Genomic DNA, 15,525 nt, shown 5'->3' with positions numbered 1-15,525 from the left:
TTTTAGCCACAACTACTGGAGTTTCCTCTTTCTTTTAGTAGCTGAGTCACTGGCCAGTCAGGAACTTCACTACAAAGGCTCTTAATTGCAGCTGTATTTAAATATTTTGCTCTCATAATAATAAGCAATAACAACAATAAAAGCAACAATTTAAAAATAGTATTCATACCTAAGCTTTATTGACAGCTGACTACTAGGCTCTATTCCAACTACTTTATATGTAATACAGCACTGAGCCTCACTACAATGATGAGGTGGGGACTATTATTGTCCTCATTTTTCAGACAAAGGATTTGAGATAGTTACTGTTCTTGAGCTCAGATTAGCCTTTACCACTTTTCAAATGTCAGAGTGGTATATGACGATAAGAACTGTAGGCCAGCGTGATGGCTTATGCCTGTAATCCCAGCACTTTGGGATGCCAAGGCTGGCAGATCACTTGAAGTCAGAAGTTTGAGACCAGCCTAGACAACATGGTGAAATCTTGTCTTTACTAAAAATACAAAAATTAGCCCAGCTACCTGGGAGGCTGAGGTAGGAGAATTGTTTGAATCTGGGAGGTGGAGCTTGCTGTGAGCCTAGATTGCACTACCGCACTCCAGTCTGGGCAACAGTGTGTGAGACTCCATCTCAAAAAAAAAAAAAAAAAAAAGTGTAAAACTACCAAAGGCCTGGGGTGCCTGGGGTGCCCAGGGACAGAGCTTTCTTTCTAGCTCTGGAGGCACACTGGGCTACATTACAGTCCTCTGTTTCCATCTCCAGTATTTCCAAAGGCAGCCTGTGAGCTGCCTTACTGCCCTGGACTCCTGGACATAGAGCTAGAGTCACAAGGATTTATGGTCAATAGTTGGCATTACCTTTAGTCCAAGCTACTTAGGGAAATAGATCACCTTGTGTACTGAACAATCCCATTAACTGGGCAAGGAAGTTCATTGGTTATGGAAAAAAATAAGGGCATGCTTTAGAATCAGGCTTTGGTTCAAATCTTACACCTATTACTCATTAGATAAGATTATAGGCAACTAACTTATATAAGCTTCTGTTTTCTCCCACACTGCAAAAAGGCAAATGGAATTAGGTTTTACCTGCAGCACGACCAATTTAAGTGAAAAGTTAATAGACTCAGGTTTTTCTGAGTTAGCATTTCTAACACCTAGGAGGGTTTGCCAGAAAGGTTATAGAATTCTCTTTTCCTTAAACCTTCAAAACCATGACAGAGAATCATTAGGAAGAGGGGTTTCACTGAGTGCAACCCTGGTGGTCTGTGAAGGACTTACAGGTGATACAGGTGATCCCTTTGGTCTCTTTATAGCAATATTAACCTATTATATTTGCCTAAAAGATAATTTTCACTTCATGTAATTTTAGTCTTGTTTGCCTCTACTCACATTCCAAACGTTATTAAAACACATTAGAAAATGAAGATACTTCCATTTGAATATACTGGCTCTTTCTGTTTCACAATAACAGAAAGCCCCCAATCAAACCTGAGATGTATGTGAAACTATTAGTGTGTGGAATGTATCAAAACCAGTCAATTACTTCCAAGAATTAATGAATAATTAGGCAGAGAAATAGATGCAAAATGAGAAACGGTTACATTAAATGAAGAACTTTTGTGCCTGAGCACAAAATTTGATTAGTCTAGGTCTACCTAGATTTTGTGGCAGCCTGCAATTGTGGAGACAAGTAAACAAATATAGAGAGTACAGTAATGAATTGTAGGCACTGGTGATGAGAGAGCTAGCTAGAGTAAGCAAATGAGGTAGGCTGCCAGTTCTATCTGGGGCCGTTGCTAGAGAAAATGAGTCTGGTGTTTCTGCTCCATGGCAGGCCAGATGCAGGAAGGATTTTTTGAGAGTTGTGCAACAGTTAAGAAATGGACTCTTTTCATCCATGCCATAGGCCCACCACACTATCCCCTGATGGTTAAAACAGCCTGCTGTGTTGGAACATTCCATACAGGCAAGTGAGAAACACTGGAAATTCATTCCATTATTCCACAAACATTGCCTGAGTTCTGTGTGTGCCAAGCTCTATGCTATGCTGGGAATACAATGGTAAGTAAGACCTAAGACGCACTTTCAGGACATACCACTCAGTTTGAAAAAGCCCCTGGTTATAGATGTTACAATAAAGTGTTATGGCAGTCACAGGAAACTGGAGGAGGTGTATGATGGGTGTCAGCCTAGTCTAGGGATCAAGGAGTTGTCAGAGAAACAAGTTAGACACTAGTTAAAGGCAATAAAGGCAGATCGTGTGCTGGAAGAACTACTGCAGTAAGGAGAGACTTTAGTACAGAAGTGAGCTCAGTTCTCAATGCCGCAGACAGCCGGGGATTTATAGCCAACAACCAGAGTAAGGGGCCTGTGGATGGAAAGTTACTAAGAGGACATCAAGTGTAGGGGGATTTCTGCTAAACTGGCCTCACAGAACTCATGATAAAGGTGGACCAAAGACTTAGACCTCAAGGTTAGGGGAGAGGATGAAGAACTTGAACAGATGCCAAGGGTGGTCAGATATTAAGGGTGGGGAAGTCTAAACTGACAAGGAGGATGCTTGATGAAACAGACTTCAGCAGGCCAAGGACAGAGCCTAAGGATGAGGCCTGGTCAAAAAAAGACTCTGAGGAGCTGCTTAAAGTTTGGTCGAGGAAAGGGCCTTTGTCAGAGTTCTTGCAAGGACTGTTAAAGCTGATTGAAATTGCATGAAGGTGTATTCTAAGCAGAGGGAAGAGCATGTGTGAAGGCCTCAGAGGTGAGACCAGCATGATATATTTGAGAAAGTAAAAAAAGCTAATGATTAAATGAAGTTTGAGGCAAATAGGATAGGAAATGAGACTAGAAACAGAAGCAAAAGAGAGATTTGAAGGCACTATAAATCTCCTTAGAAGTTCCAATTCTGTCTCAAGGCCAGTGGGGAGTAGCATGATTTGGTTTCTCTAGCCTGCAGAGTGGAAGATAGACTGGAGGGGGCAAGCTTAGAGGCAGCTGTCAACCTATATAACAGAGAGAGGCTCTCTAAAAGCAAAGAACATTTATTCAGGAATGGACATTGCCATGGGAATATATGTACTGTGATAAACTATGTGTGCACTCAGGAAGGTAAAGGAAGACAAAGGCTTTTAAAGGCAAAATGAGGAGAATTGCATTCTTGTTTTGAGATAATTATCCTTGGCTACTACAAAGACCACTAACAAGGGTGATGCCAGTCTAAGGTTGGACACACATTTGCAGGGAAGATGTCCTTTTAGAAGTATTTTTGTGTGTGTAAGGATGTTGTGGTCTTTTTGCAAGGTGGCTTTTGTGGACTCTTTTGTGATAGTTTTGTTATCAGACACGAAAGCATGAGAAAACTCTATGACATTCTCCGGCTCTATTTGTCATGTGTTTGTTTGGTGTTTGTTTTTGTTTTTGAACACAAGTGTTAAAATATATATAACAATATATAACATTTTGATTCTGACAGCTTTTCCACCGGGAGCCCAGTTGAGCATATGCTACAATAATTTGGGAGTGAGTTAATGTAACTCAGATGATGGTGATGGCATGGAGCTATGCAGAAATAAAAGGATGAAGATATTTAGGAGATAGGAATAGTAGGACTTGGGGCATAATTTAGTGGGAGCAGAGAGAAAGGTAGGAGTAAAAGACATCTCCCAGGCAATTGGGTGGATACTGAAATTAGGAACATTGTTTGAAGAGCAACTTGCAGGGAAAGATGATGTATTAGTTTGGGACATACTGAGTTTGAGTTTTAAGACATTAAAGTTTGGAGCTCAGCTACTGGAACTCTGTTATCTTCTGTCCTGTGGTGCCTTGCATTGTCTTGTGAGGGCTGAAGTGGACATCTCCTGCTGTTCCTCACTGATTACTAGGTACTTGTTCTGATGATTCACCCACACTAGAGAATGAGACAGAAGACAGAGATGTTGGAGGAACTATTGGCTGTCCCTCTAACAAGAGAATGTAGGCATTACCAAACAGATCAGTTTTTTTTCTCCTTCTCACCTTTCTGTAACCAGAGTCCAGTTATTAAGAACGAAGTTAGGAGGTATCATTCACTTCCCAAGACTAAACCTTGCAAGAATTCACACACCATCGGAGGATTGATACCTTACAGGAAACACTTCCACAAATAACCCAATATAAAAAGCGATTTAGAGACAACTTACTGGTGAGATTAAGATGCCTTTCTTCCCATATACACACTTCAACCTGGATAGATCTCAGAAACATAAAATTGAATGAAAAAAAATCAAGTTTTAAAATAAAACATATAAATATGGAAGTCTCTTTACGGATATCTACATATATGTAAAAGCATGGTATTTTTATCAATAGGGAAGGAGTGAGATAATTGAGAACAGCAAAAAGACTTCAAACATATCAGGAATGATTTTTTTAAAGGTAAAAAAGGGATCTGAAGTATATTTTGCAAAATGTCAACATTTGTTAAATTTGGGAGTTTGGTATGTGTATTTGTTTAAAATATTTCATTAAAATGACTGTATGAAATTTTTCTTAGACAAGAATTTAAAATAATATATGTAGAGGCTCCCTCAAGGAAGTGGAGATTGACCCCTTCTGGGGGTGGGCTAGACCTAGTGATTTGGTTGCAAAAGATCAGAGAAGAGGAAAGGGGAAAATAATACAGTGGAGAAACCTGGCGGATGCCACCTTGACCAAGTGATGATGCTTTACGTCACCATATGTGGGTATCACGTACCCCCTAATACAATGTGCTTGGCAAGAAGGACACTTTACCTCTGTGCTGTTCTTTATAGAACCCTGTAACCCCAGTTATTATGAGAAAAAAAAAAAAACAACCACAAACCTAGACATGGGAGCATTCTAAGTACCTGGGAACTACTCCTTAAAACTGACAATCATTGAAAATGAGGAAAGATTGAGAAACTTTCACAGACCAGAGAACTGGGAAGACCTGACAATTAATGCAACATGATGCCCTGGATTTAAATCTACAATGGAAAGAGGATATTAATGGAAAAGCTGGTGGAATCCAAATAAAGTCTGGAGTTAATAGTAATGTACTAATGTTGGTTTCTTAGTTGTGACAAATGTAGCTTGGTTATATAAGATGTTAACAATAGGGGAAACTAGATGACGGGTTTATAAAAGCTCTCTGTACCATTTTTGCAATGTTTCTGTAAATCTAATATTCCATTTAAGAGTTTATTTTTTAAATGACTGCATGTCATCAAGAACCCTCCAACTCAAAATGAAACCAGTGGGAAATTGTCTGTGTGCCTGAGGATTGTGCACATTATCCAAGTACAGTGGAGCCTTGTCTCTCAGCCTTCAGAGAGGAACAAGTGTAACATGGAGGTTAACTTTTCAGAAAATTGAAACTAACCCTTCAATCACAAAAAAAGTGTTATTTTGAGCTATTTTTTTGATGGCAATGTTTCAAAAGTGGATGAAAAAATTCACTGCTCCCTGAACAGAGGACACAGGAGTAATTGAATCCTTTCTGGGTGACGCAGGGTCACGGTGTATCTGTTATCATATTACCCTAATAAACAGCATGGTCCTGTCTTTCATTTTCTTTTCCATGACATGGAGTTAGAATCACAGGAGCCATCATCTCACAGCTAAGAAGTGGCAAAGGGAAGGCCACAAAAAAAATTGATGTGAATTAAGAATAAGAGAGGTGTTTATACAACCCCAGGAGCCAGCCCTGAGTAGAGCATATTCTTCCACCTTCTTAAACAGGCAGTTTAACTGTTTGCTATGAAGGGAGCAGCTGGCAGTTGATTTTCCCATTTTTCTGTGCCATTTCATGTTAGCAATGCAACCTCTGAATGCAAAGCACATGCTTTGGGTAACACACGAAGACACCGATCACCCCTGTTTATCTCATTTCAGGCATGAGAGGCAGGTGAAGGTTAACTCATTGATATTTTCATGAGATAATTTAAATTGTGACATTTTCCAGTTCTACTTGGAGAATATTTTCTTTGTTAAATATATTACAGGGTAATAATTTGGCTCATGCTACATACAGAAGTTTCTAATGAAGTCAAAGAAATAGCATAATCTGGGCCTTGGCAATAGGCAGCCAGAGAAGTAAAGGGAGTTTAGGAGGAAGGGGGACTACAAATCAGTCCCAAGCAGTGGTGTTTCCCACAAAGGCTTTTTTATTCTTCTATTCTGGAGCTACATGGCACCCTATGCTTCTTCCTTGGAAAGACCAGGTCTTCCTGTAGTCCAACAATTGCCCAGCCTCACAGCCCAACCAAGAGATGGGCCCTTCTTTTGGAAAATGAACTTTATCCTAAACTCTGTCCCAGCTTGTCAGTTAACCCACCAGCCTTCACTGAATCTGACACAAAGATGAGATATAGAGTGTCTTTCTACCGTATCTTTCCCTAGCTATTATCTCTACAACTCATATATGAGCCCATCAAGTACTGTAGTCTTATTTCCTGCCCCTTTTTATCATCAAAATCACCTTGTTCAATGTCAGTCGCAATAAATATTTCTGGATTAGCAGATTGTGTACTCAATAATCTCTCCAGGTAATCCGACTCTAAAGCCGTAGGTGGTGTTAAACTGCTAGTGCAGACAAGAGATATTCGGGGATTTTCAAGAGGCGTCCTGTAGAACATCCACTTTGCCACCTGTTTTCTGGAGTCAGCATCATGGATATGACTTAATTAGACAAGGCTGGAGGTTTTGACCTGAAATTAATTGTCAACTAACTAATTCTGAAGAAAAGTCTCACTGGAAGAAAGACAGTTTAATGTCCATACTTTTTCTCTATTCCTCTAGAAAAGTATGCAAAGATCTAGACTTCATTTCGGGAAGGATTTCTCAACTTCAGTACTATTCACACTGAAGGCCAGACAATTCTCTGTTGTGAATGGCTGTCCTGTGAATTATAGAAAGTTTGGCAGCTAGAGTTGCTAGAGTTACCAAATTAAAATACAGAATTCCCAGTTAAATTTGAATTTCAGATAAACACAAATAAACTTTTATAGTATAGGTACATCCTGTGCAGTATTAGCAGTATCCCTGACCTGTACCCACTAAATGCTGATGGCATGCTCCCCCACCCCCAGCTGTGACAACCATCAAGTCACCACACATTAACAAATGTCCTCACAGAAAGCAAAACTGTCCCTGTTGAAAACCACTGATTCCGGGTTACACATCAGAAAGCTACAAACATGAACATCTTTATCTTCACTTCCAGAAGAAATAGCTTTCTCTGATGAAGTATCCATGAGCTCGCCAGATGAAGAACTCTTCTACAAATCTTGCTTAAGCCATTTTGAAAAAGTTTTGTATTGTTTTTGATGTCTCCTGGGATAAATTCCCTTTAGATTTCTGTGCCAGGTAAATTATTGTCTCTATTTCAGAATTAGCAGGCTCATTTCAATCAGTTAATGTAATTTATGAAAGCTGTCATATTTTTGTTTTTTCAACTGCTAAGAAGCTTAAAGATAAATTTAGTGATCAGTAGCAGAACCATCTAAGCTCATGGGACTAGCAGTACTTTTTTAAACAAATATATATAGTGGCTCTTATATGCTGCATATATTTTAAATTGTTTATAAGTATTAAATGTTTACATTCATTCTGTTACTACAACAACCCTATGGTTAAGTCCTATTATTATCCTTTTTGTTTGCCTGCATAAAAGCAACTTTATTAATGTCCTTACAATTACATTAGTAATTGTAACCATGAATTACAATTCTCATTTCATATCATAAAGAGAGTTATTCGTTTTCTTCATGATACATTATGTTTTACTGAATTTGTCACTCCCAAGATCTTTCTGGGAACATTCCTTCTCCAGGGGCTGCTTCCTAAGACGTCCAGTTTGCTTTTCATCTTTGGTCATTTAAAAGCTGTCTGGACTGCACCCTCTTAACAGGTTGAGCCAATTTCCCTTCTCTCAAACCCTAACACTGTCATTACTAGGAGAATGGGCATCTCGGGTTGGTCAGTGTTACTAACAACTTAATGTGGGATTCTCTTTGGTTATGGATTTTACTTTATTTAAGCATATAAAAAATATAGCTAGAAGTAGGTCCTACATTCTAAAAGCATTTTTAATCAACTTAAACACCATGTGTCCTTAGAAAATTCACCACCTGGACTGGTTCACAGTCTGCCCTTTTCCACATGGAATCTAACATCAGTATTGTATCTAGCAAATGCATTTGAGCGACAAACAGTGACTGATCCTCAGGAGCCCCCAGGGCTGGGGGCAGCTGGGTGGGACAGACATAGATGCTTTCCATGGCTTTGAACTTGCTGAGGGCCTGCACCGGGATTACGTGCTTCTTCTGAGATGTCCGTTTAATCTTGGTCTGTGTCTCATCTGTTTCTCTCTCTTCACCAAGGGCTTTTTCTCCGGTGCCTTTATCTTCCATGACACAGCAAGAAGGTTGAGGGAAGCCATACCCTGTGACTTTTGATATTTGGTAGAGGTAACATAGGATGCCTTCACCATCTGCACCATGGCATTCATCAAGTTCTTGGCTGCCTGGATCAGGGACATGGCACTGTCCATCCCGGAGACAATGAGCTCCCCACTAAGATTCTGTACCTCGGCCTTGACCTTGCTGCAGATGTTAAGCTGGTGGCAGTAGAGGGTGATGTGTTGCAGGGTAGGCCAGCAGGTCCTGCTTGCAGGCTGAGTTGGGGAAGTGGTCTACGATGGTGCAGCCAAGCTTGTCCATCCTGGATCCTGCCCCGGCAATTTTCTTGGCAGTACTGATGACATCCGATATATTTTTGAGTAGTCCTTTACCTCGGGTAAAGCCAGTCATCTCCATCATAATCATGCACACCTGCTTGGCCAGCACACTGATGTTATTGCCACTGTCATCCCATTTGGACACTTTAGCATCTAGCTTGCTCTTTTCTTCCTAGCTCTGGCCACCTGTTATACAATCTTCGCTTTTTGCTCCCGGGGAAGCTGAGCCATGATCGCCTGGGCACTCTGGCCAGTTATTAGCTGATCATCTTCTGTCTGGATGCTCATCCTAATTGTGACATCAAAATCTTTTATCTCAAAGTCAGAATCATCCAATTCCTCAGGGGTTCTTATCATCAGCACTGCTTTCCTAATGTCCCGGATGCCACTGTATACCAGGCGGAAGGCATGGATAAACTCATTCTCATCCATGAGTGGGGCAGGTCCAAGCTGAGGGCTTTCACAGCTGCTTCTACTTGCTCAGTAAAACATAGCATGACTGTGTTGGAGAGCAGCTTAGTGGCTTCCAGAACCTTCTCTGTATAGATTCTTGGCTCATAGTCGTTCATCTCTGACGTGACTACATGCATGACCCAGGCTGCCCAGCCTTGAATTACACCAGCTGTGTGGTTCAGGCCATCCACATCCTCCTCTTGGAGAGCAATGACACATTTGTTTACATATTCCAAAATGTGATTATCTGAGACAGCCAAGAAAGCGGGCTTCTAACTGGCTTACAGACATTTGAACAAGCTTCTTCATTATTTGAGATGGAACAGGCCAAGTTGGCAACCTCAATCAATTTGTTGGTATGTTCACAGAAAACCTGCATTCTTCTTAACTTTCTCATTTCCATTCTTTGCAGCTTCAATCAATACCAAAAGTGGAACATTAGTTTCCAGGAAAGAATCTGAAACATGTTCCGTGACAGCTTTGTAGAGCTATCTCTGCAAGTCCCTGGTCTTTTTGGTCATTTTATTGATTGCAGAATTGAGTGCATCACTTCTTTCTTTACATCCAGCATTGCCCATGTACTTTGAAAGCAGGTCCTGCAGGGCCTGGAGGACAGTGTTACACTCTGTCACAATTTGCTGGCAATGGTCATCAAGCATGCAGGACGAGTCAGCCATCAAGGCAGCCCCGCTAATGATGCTTTCTAAATGCTCCTCCAGGGAAGGCCTAAAGCACTCCTCGCTGAAGCTCAAGGGGTCCACAATGATTTATTTATCAAAGTTATTGAGTGCATATGCCGATTCTCCTCCTCCTCCATCCTGGTGCTGGGAGGCATTGAGGCAGTGGCCTAGGCTGCATTGGAAATACCTGTGACCACCTGCTGCAGCTGCTGTTGGCCTTATAGGCTATGACATCAGGGTGCTGCAGGCACGCCTGGGGTGTGGTATAGAGGATTGGAACATTCTTTTGCAGGATTCCTCTAGCTGCAGCCATCTGATCATGATGGCCAACATCTTTCAGTTCCTGTTGTCTTTTGGCTGCCATAATGTTCAGCTTATTGACTTCAGGTCTCAGGGCTTTGTACTGTATTCCTAAGTCTTGTTCATTGCTAGCATTCCTCAACTTCAAGATAGCATCTTCCACAACTCTCAGCTGAACAAGTAATTTGTAGACACTTGCCATGTCAGCCAAAATCAGCAACCAGGTACCAGCAGAGAGCAAAGCTGGAGCTGCCTGAACCACGTTTCCTCACTTCACAGAAGAGCAGGGATCATCTGTAAACTCTCCAGCCGCAGTCTTCATCAAATCACCTTGTTTCCTAACATCTAAAGCAGCCACAAGCTCCTCCTTGAGAAACTGGCTCTCCATTGCGATTTTAGTCTCATTCTCCAAGAAATTCTCAGTTGCTTGTTCAACAGCCACAGCCAACACATGGGCAATCTTGGAACAACCTCTCTTTTTATTAACGGGCCCCTTACTACTGGTGTAAGCTTGTAACCTGTGTAACAAGAGGCTACAACAGTCTCTCAACTGCCAGAGTCCTGATCTCTAGACGTTTGGGGTCCCACTTGAAGTTTATGTTGCCTGCGTGGACAGCAGTCATTGCTGTGGCTAGCAAGGCGAGAGCTGGATTCCAGAGGTCTGAAGCCGATGGCTGCTGCTTTTTCCTCTCCCTTTTAAAGATAAGGAAACTGACATACTTTGTTGTCATTGCTATTGCTATGAATTATTTTCTTTTTCACCACCCTCCTTATTTTATATGTAAGCTTCATCAGATTCCATCTGGAAGTTGATTGGGTGTAAGTTAACATATCACATACCTATTTCAGGTACTCTCAGCCTCACCTGTCTCTTGTTCCAACTGCCACCTTGACACCTAGCTCCAATTATTTCTGCCAGGCACCTCCTCCCAGAGCCCAGCCTCATACCCATGCCATGAGCCTCAATCGTCCCATCCTAGGATTCCCTGTTAACTTTCAAGGTGTGGGAAGCAAAGGGCTCTGCCTCAGGCCCTACAATTGCACAACTCATAATTACAGGGGAGTTAACACCACATGGTCAAAATGCTCCCAAATGGAAGATGAAAACTGATAGATTTTTTTTTTCTTTTTCTTAAAATTCCAAACTTGGAATGCAGCTTTTCAAAGTCCTGGTCCTGTAGGAGAGAGCAATCAGAAGTATTTAATCGTGACCACCTCTGTTATGCCTGCTTGAATTTCTCTTTCTCTCCTTCCCTGCCTGACTTCCCTCTCACTTCTGCTCCATGGGATCACACTCCCTATCACAGTAGTAGAAACACAGCATTGTCAGGCTCTGCTTTCTAAGGAAGCTAGATTAAGTAATTATAAGTAAAATTACACCAAATGGAAGTTTATCTAGTCATTTTCATTAACTTCAGAATCAGTAATATTTATTGTGGTCTAATCAGAATACAATTCTGGAATATTATCCCTAGAAATGTTATGGTGTCTTTGGGGTGTCGATTTACTGGCCAGAAACCTCTGTGGCTGGTGGCACTTTTACCTGAGTTCTTGTCCTGCATTCAGGAAGAATAAGGTATGCAGGTAAGTAGAGGGTGAACAAGATGAAGAGGAGCTTTATTGAGTGTTACAACAGCTCAGAGAAGACCTGCAGTGCATACCGTAGCTCCTCTCTGTAGGCAGGTCACCCTGTCCAGTGTTCAGCTCTTAGTGAATGGAAGGCCTTGGAGAGGGTAGTTCCTCTCTGCTACTGGTTAGCCTGATGTTTGTTGCTCTTAGCAGAGAGGAGCCCTGGAGAGGGTAGCTCCTCTCTGCAGCTGGTCATCCTGACGTCTGTCCAGCTCCTAGCAGGGAGGAGGTCCTGGAATGGGTTGCTCCTCTCTGCAGCTGGTGGCCCCGACATCTTTGCAGGTCTCTGAAGCTCTCAGCAGAGAGGGTAGCTCCTCTCTGCAACTGGTCATCCTGTCATCTGCTCAGCTCTGGCTGAGCCTGGAGCTTTTATAGGTCTCAGAGAGGAGAAAATACACACTGATTGGTTCATGGGTCTCCATGGCGGGCCCAGAAAAGGCACTAGCTCCCATTTCCGTCCATGGGACTGGCAGCCTGGACCTCAGCCTTCAGGACCTGCCTGCTTCTGTCCAGGAATCTATCTGCCTCCCACTGCTATACATGGTTCCCAGGCTCTGCCCCAACTTTGCTTCAAGATTGGAGTGGATGCTGACAGCAGGGAGAAGCCAGGTAGTGGGAGCAGGCACTTCTGAGCCTGGAAGGGAAGCAGGTGGCCTTCATGGGCCTCAAGAGTGCAGGGATGCCCGAGTCTGCAGTCACAGTTTGGGTAGTTACAGGTGTACCCTGGGTGATGGGGCTGCTGCCAGCTCCATGAAGTGACAGACTGGGGTCTGCAGCTGTGGTTTGGGAGGCTGCAGCTACAACCAGGAGGAAAGAGCTCCTAGCTGCTCCTGGAACCCCCCAAGAGCACAGGGAGGCTCAGCTCTGCAGCCACGACTTTGGAGGCTGTGGCCCCACCCAGGAGGATGGGGCTTTTGCCTGCTCTGTGGAGCATGCAGCTTCAGGCATGCCTCCCTCCTGCAGCCAGTGTGATGTCAGTGGCAGGTCATCTGGAGTGTCCACTGCCATCAATCCCACCTTCTGAAGAGGTACATCTAATTGCCATTAGGATAGGAATGATGACTGCTCTTAACTGCTTCATGCTAACAGGGAGCATTGCTTTGCGAAAATGACAGTCAGGTCTCAGGACTCTGAGCATGTTAAGGTTGACCCCATCTTCTTTTTAACTGATGACACCAAGACCCAGAGAGAGAAGGGGTTTTCTCAAGATCACATGCTTTATTGGTGGTGTCTGAATATAGTACAAATATTTATTTAGTGCCTATAATGAATGCCAGATTCCCATATACATTTTTAGAGTTTGTGCTTGCAAATTGGATAATTAACATCAGCACCCCCATTCTATGCATAAGAAACAGAAGGTCAAAAAAAAATGAAGTGAAACGTTGAAGGTCACAATATTGGCAAATAGAAGAATCAGGGTTATATCAGGGCTCCAATTTCACATGTCTAGTTCTTTCCCCAGTTGTATCCCATGGTCAGGAGTTGGGTCCTGGCTTTTTGGGGAACCCAGTGGAAAAAACAACACAGGCTTTGGAGGAAGATAGGCTTAAGTTCAAGTCCCAGCTTCACCACTTAACAGCTTTGTGATTTTAAGTAACTTAATTTCTCTGAGCCTCAAATTTCTAATTCTAAAAATGGGAAAATTAATATCTACTCATAGTCTAACTATGAAGATAAAAGGAGATAATATATGCAAATCTCCTACCAAAGTGTCCATATATTGGAGTAGGTAGTTAGGTAGACATAAACAGGGCGGGAGAGGTCCCCCCCCACTCACACCCTGGCCACCAGGAGTGTCAGGTGACCATCAGGTGATGGTCAGGTGGTTATTAAACTGTATCTCTAAAATAATAACTGGTTGCAGCTCGTTCCAGGGAAAGGCAGTCTCCCAATAGATAGAAAAAACCTGAAACTGGTGATTAGCAGCTTCCTGATAAGAGTTCAGAAGTTAAATGAGTGGACACAAGCGTGTGCACTAAGAGGTAAAATGGTGGAGTGTAACTGGTATGACCTTCTGCTGGAAACGCTTGACTCGTAAGAGAAAAATGCCTCAAATGAGCATGTGCACAACTTCAGTAAACACACTGCATGCTGCCCCTCCCAAGTGAAGAATCAGGGAAAAAGAAACACAGGCCCTGGAAACATGCCAATGTATAAAGCCCCAAGTCAAAAGTCAAACAGTGCACTTGAATCTCTCAGGTCACCCCCTTGGCCCTCTTCCAAGTGTACTTTACTTCCTTTTGTTTCTGCTCTACAACTTTTTAATAAACTTTCACTTCTGTCCTAAAACTTGCCTCAGTCTCTCCTGCCTTATGCCCCTCAGTCAAATTCTTTCTTCTAAGGTGGCAAGAATTGAGGTTGCTGAAGACCCATATGAATTCGCTGCTCCTAACATGTACACAGTCAGGGCTTAATAAATGTTAACCAGTATCAGTTCTCTGGAATCAAAGATGCCTTCCAAAAAATGATATTAGCTTCTATTTTATGGGAACTTTTTAAGTGCCAGGCACTTAAAAAGTACTTTTTAAGTACTAAGCATTTTCTGTAGAAGAAGGAATCTCCTTTTTTATCCTAATCTCACTGAGGGAGGGAAGATGAGGAAGAATGTCTACTATCTCCCAATCTCTTGTTGCCTCTAACAACAGTTCATGAACTGTAGCCATCTGTGTGCTCTCTTTAAAACTGTGTAGCAGTTTTAAAAGTTAAATTTATAGTTTAGTTTTGTCCAAAGCAATAATGCTGTGAAATTACAGTTTTGATGTGCTAGTTATATATTTTTTGTTATTCACATTAAAACATTTACTTTAACCATTGAAATAAAAGTGTTATTACTTAAAATACTCCAGAAAAAAATATTAGATAATATAAGATTGGCAAAATGTTGATTTTTTTTAAAGGCTGGATGATGGATACACAGGGTTATAAATTCTCTAATTTTATGTATCTTTTGAAATGTTCCATAATAAACAGTGTTTAAAAACTAAAATGAAACACATCTAACAAATCTGGGGTTGAGGTTCAGGAATATTCTCTCACAGAGGCCTAAAATCTACTCACATTCTGCAGAGGAGCAATAGCCATACTTTGGAAAATACTGACCCATTATACCCAATAGGAGATCACCAGCATGGGTCAGGCAATTAGGCTGCATTCTTCCTCATGGGCTGTGTCTCTGTGCGTAGAAAAATTAGTTACATAGAAAAATTCGCAATTAAAGTTTGTTGATAAAATGAATGAATGGATTTTAAGCTTGTTATCTTCCTTGTGGCTTTTAGCTCTGGCTCCTTGGATGCTCTAAACTGCTACCTTTCCTTTAAGGGATGGGCAATAAATTAACATAGAAAATTTCATAATAAGATGAGTAACATCTTAGAAAACAGTCTAATCTGAAAAGCTCCTGCTGCTTTTCTTTTATTGTTATGCGCTTGGCTTCCATTACTATGAAGAACATACCTAGAAAGTTTCAATAAATTTCCACACGGTCATGCTTGCTTGGCATTGGATGTTTCTGTGAAATGAGGTCAAATGTATTGAAAGATATTACTTGGCTAGTAGTTTTAAAATGTATTTTGTCAAAAAAAAAATCTCTTACCAGATACTTTTAAGAACAAGCTGAATAGCCATTTGTTTCAAATGGCTTATGTGATGTAGGTCTGGTAAAGGAGAAAGGAGCAATGTGGCCGCAGAAGCCAGAAATGGTCCAATGTGCTTTAAGAGTCTGACATGT

The 15,525-nt window shown here is 41.7% G+C and overlaps 1 pseudogene; it reads right to left on the bottom strand.

Annotated features, from left to right (window-relative positions):
• Positions 1-7,971: 7,971 nt before the first annotated feature.
• On the bottom strand, positions 7,972-10,828 carry LOC116560554 (annotated as a pseudogene).
• Positions 10,829-15,525: the final 4,697 nt, after the last annotated feature.

The sequence above is a fragment of the Sapajus apella genome, unplaced genomic scaffold (genome assembly GCF_009761245.1).
Source record: "Sapajus apella isolate SASKATOON/1434 unplaced genomic scaffold, GSC_monkey_1.0 scaffold1, whole genome shotgun sequence".
Taxonomy (NCBI): Eukaryota; Metazoa; Chordata; class Mammalia; order Primates; family Cebidae; genus Sapajus; species Sapajus apella.
Note: the sequence above shows the minus strand (reverse complement) of the source record. Positions and strands in the feature narration are given on the sequence as shown.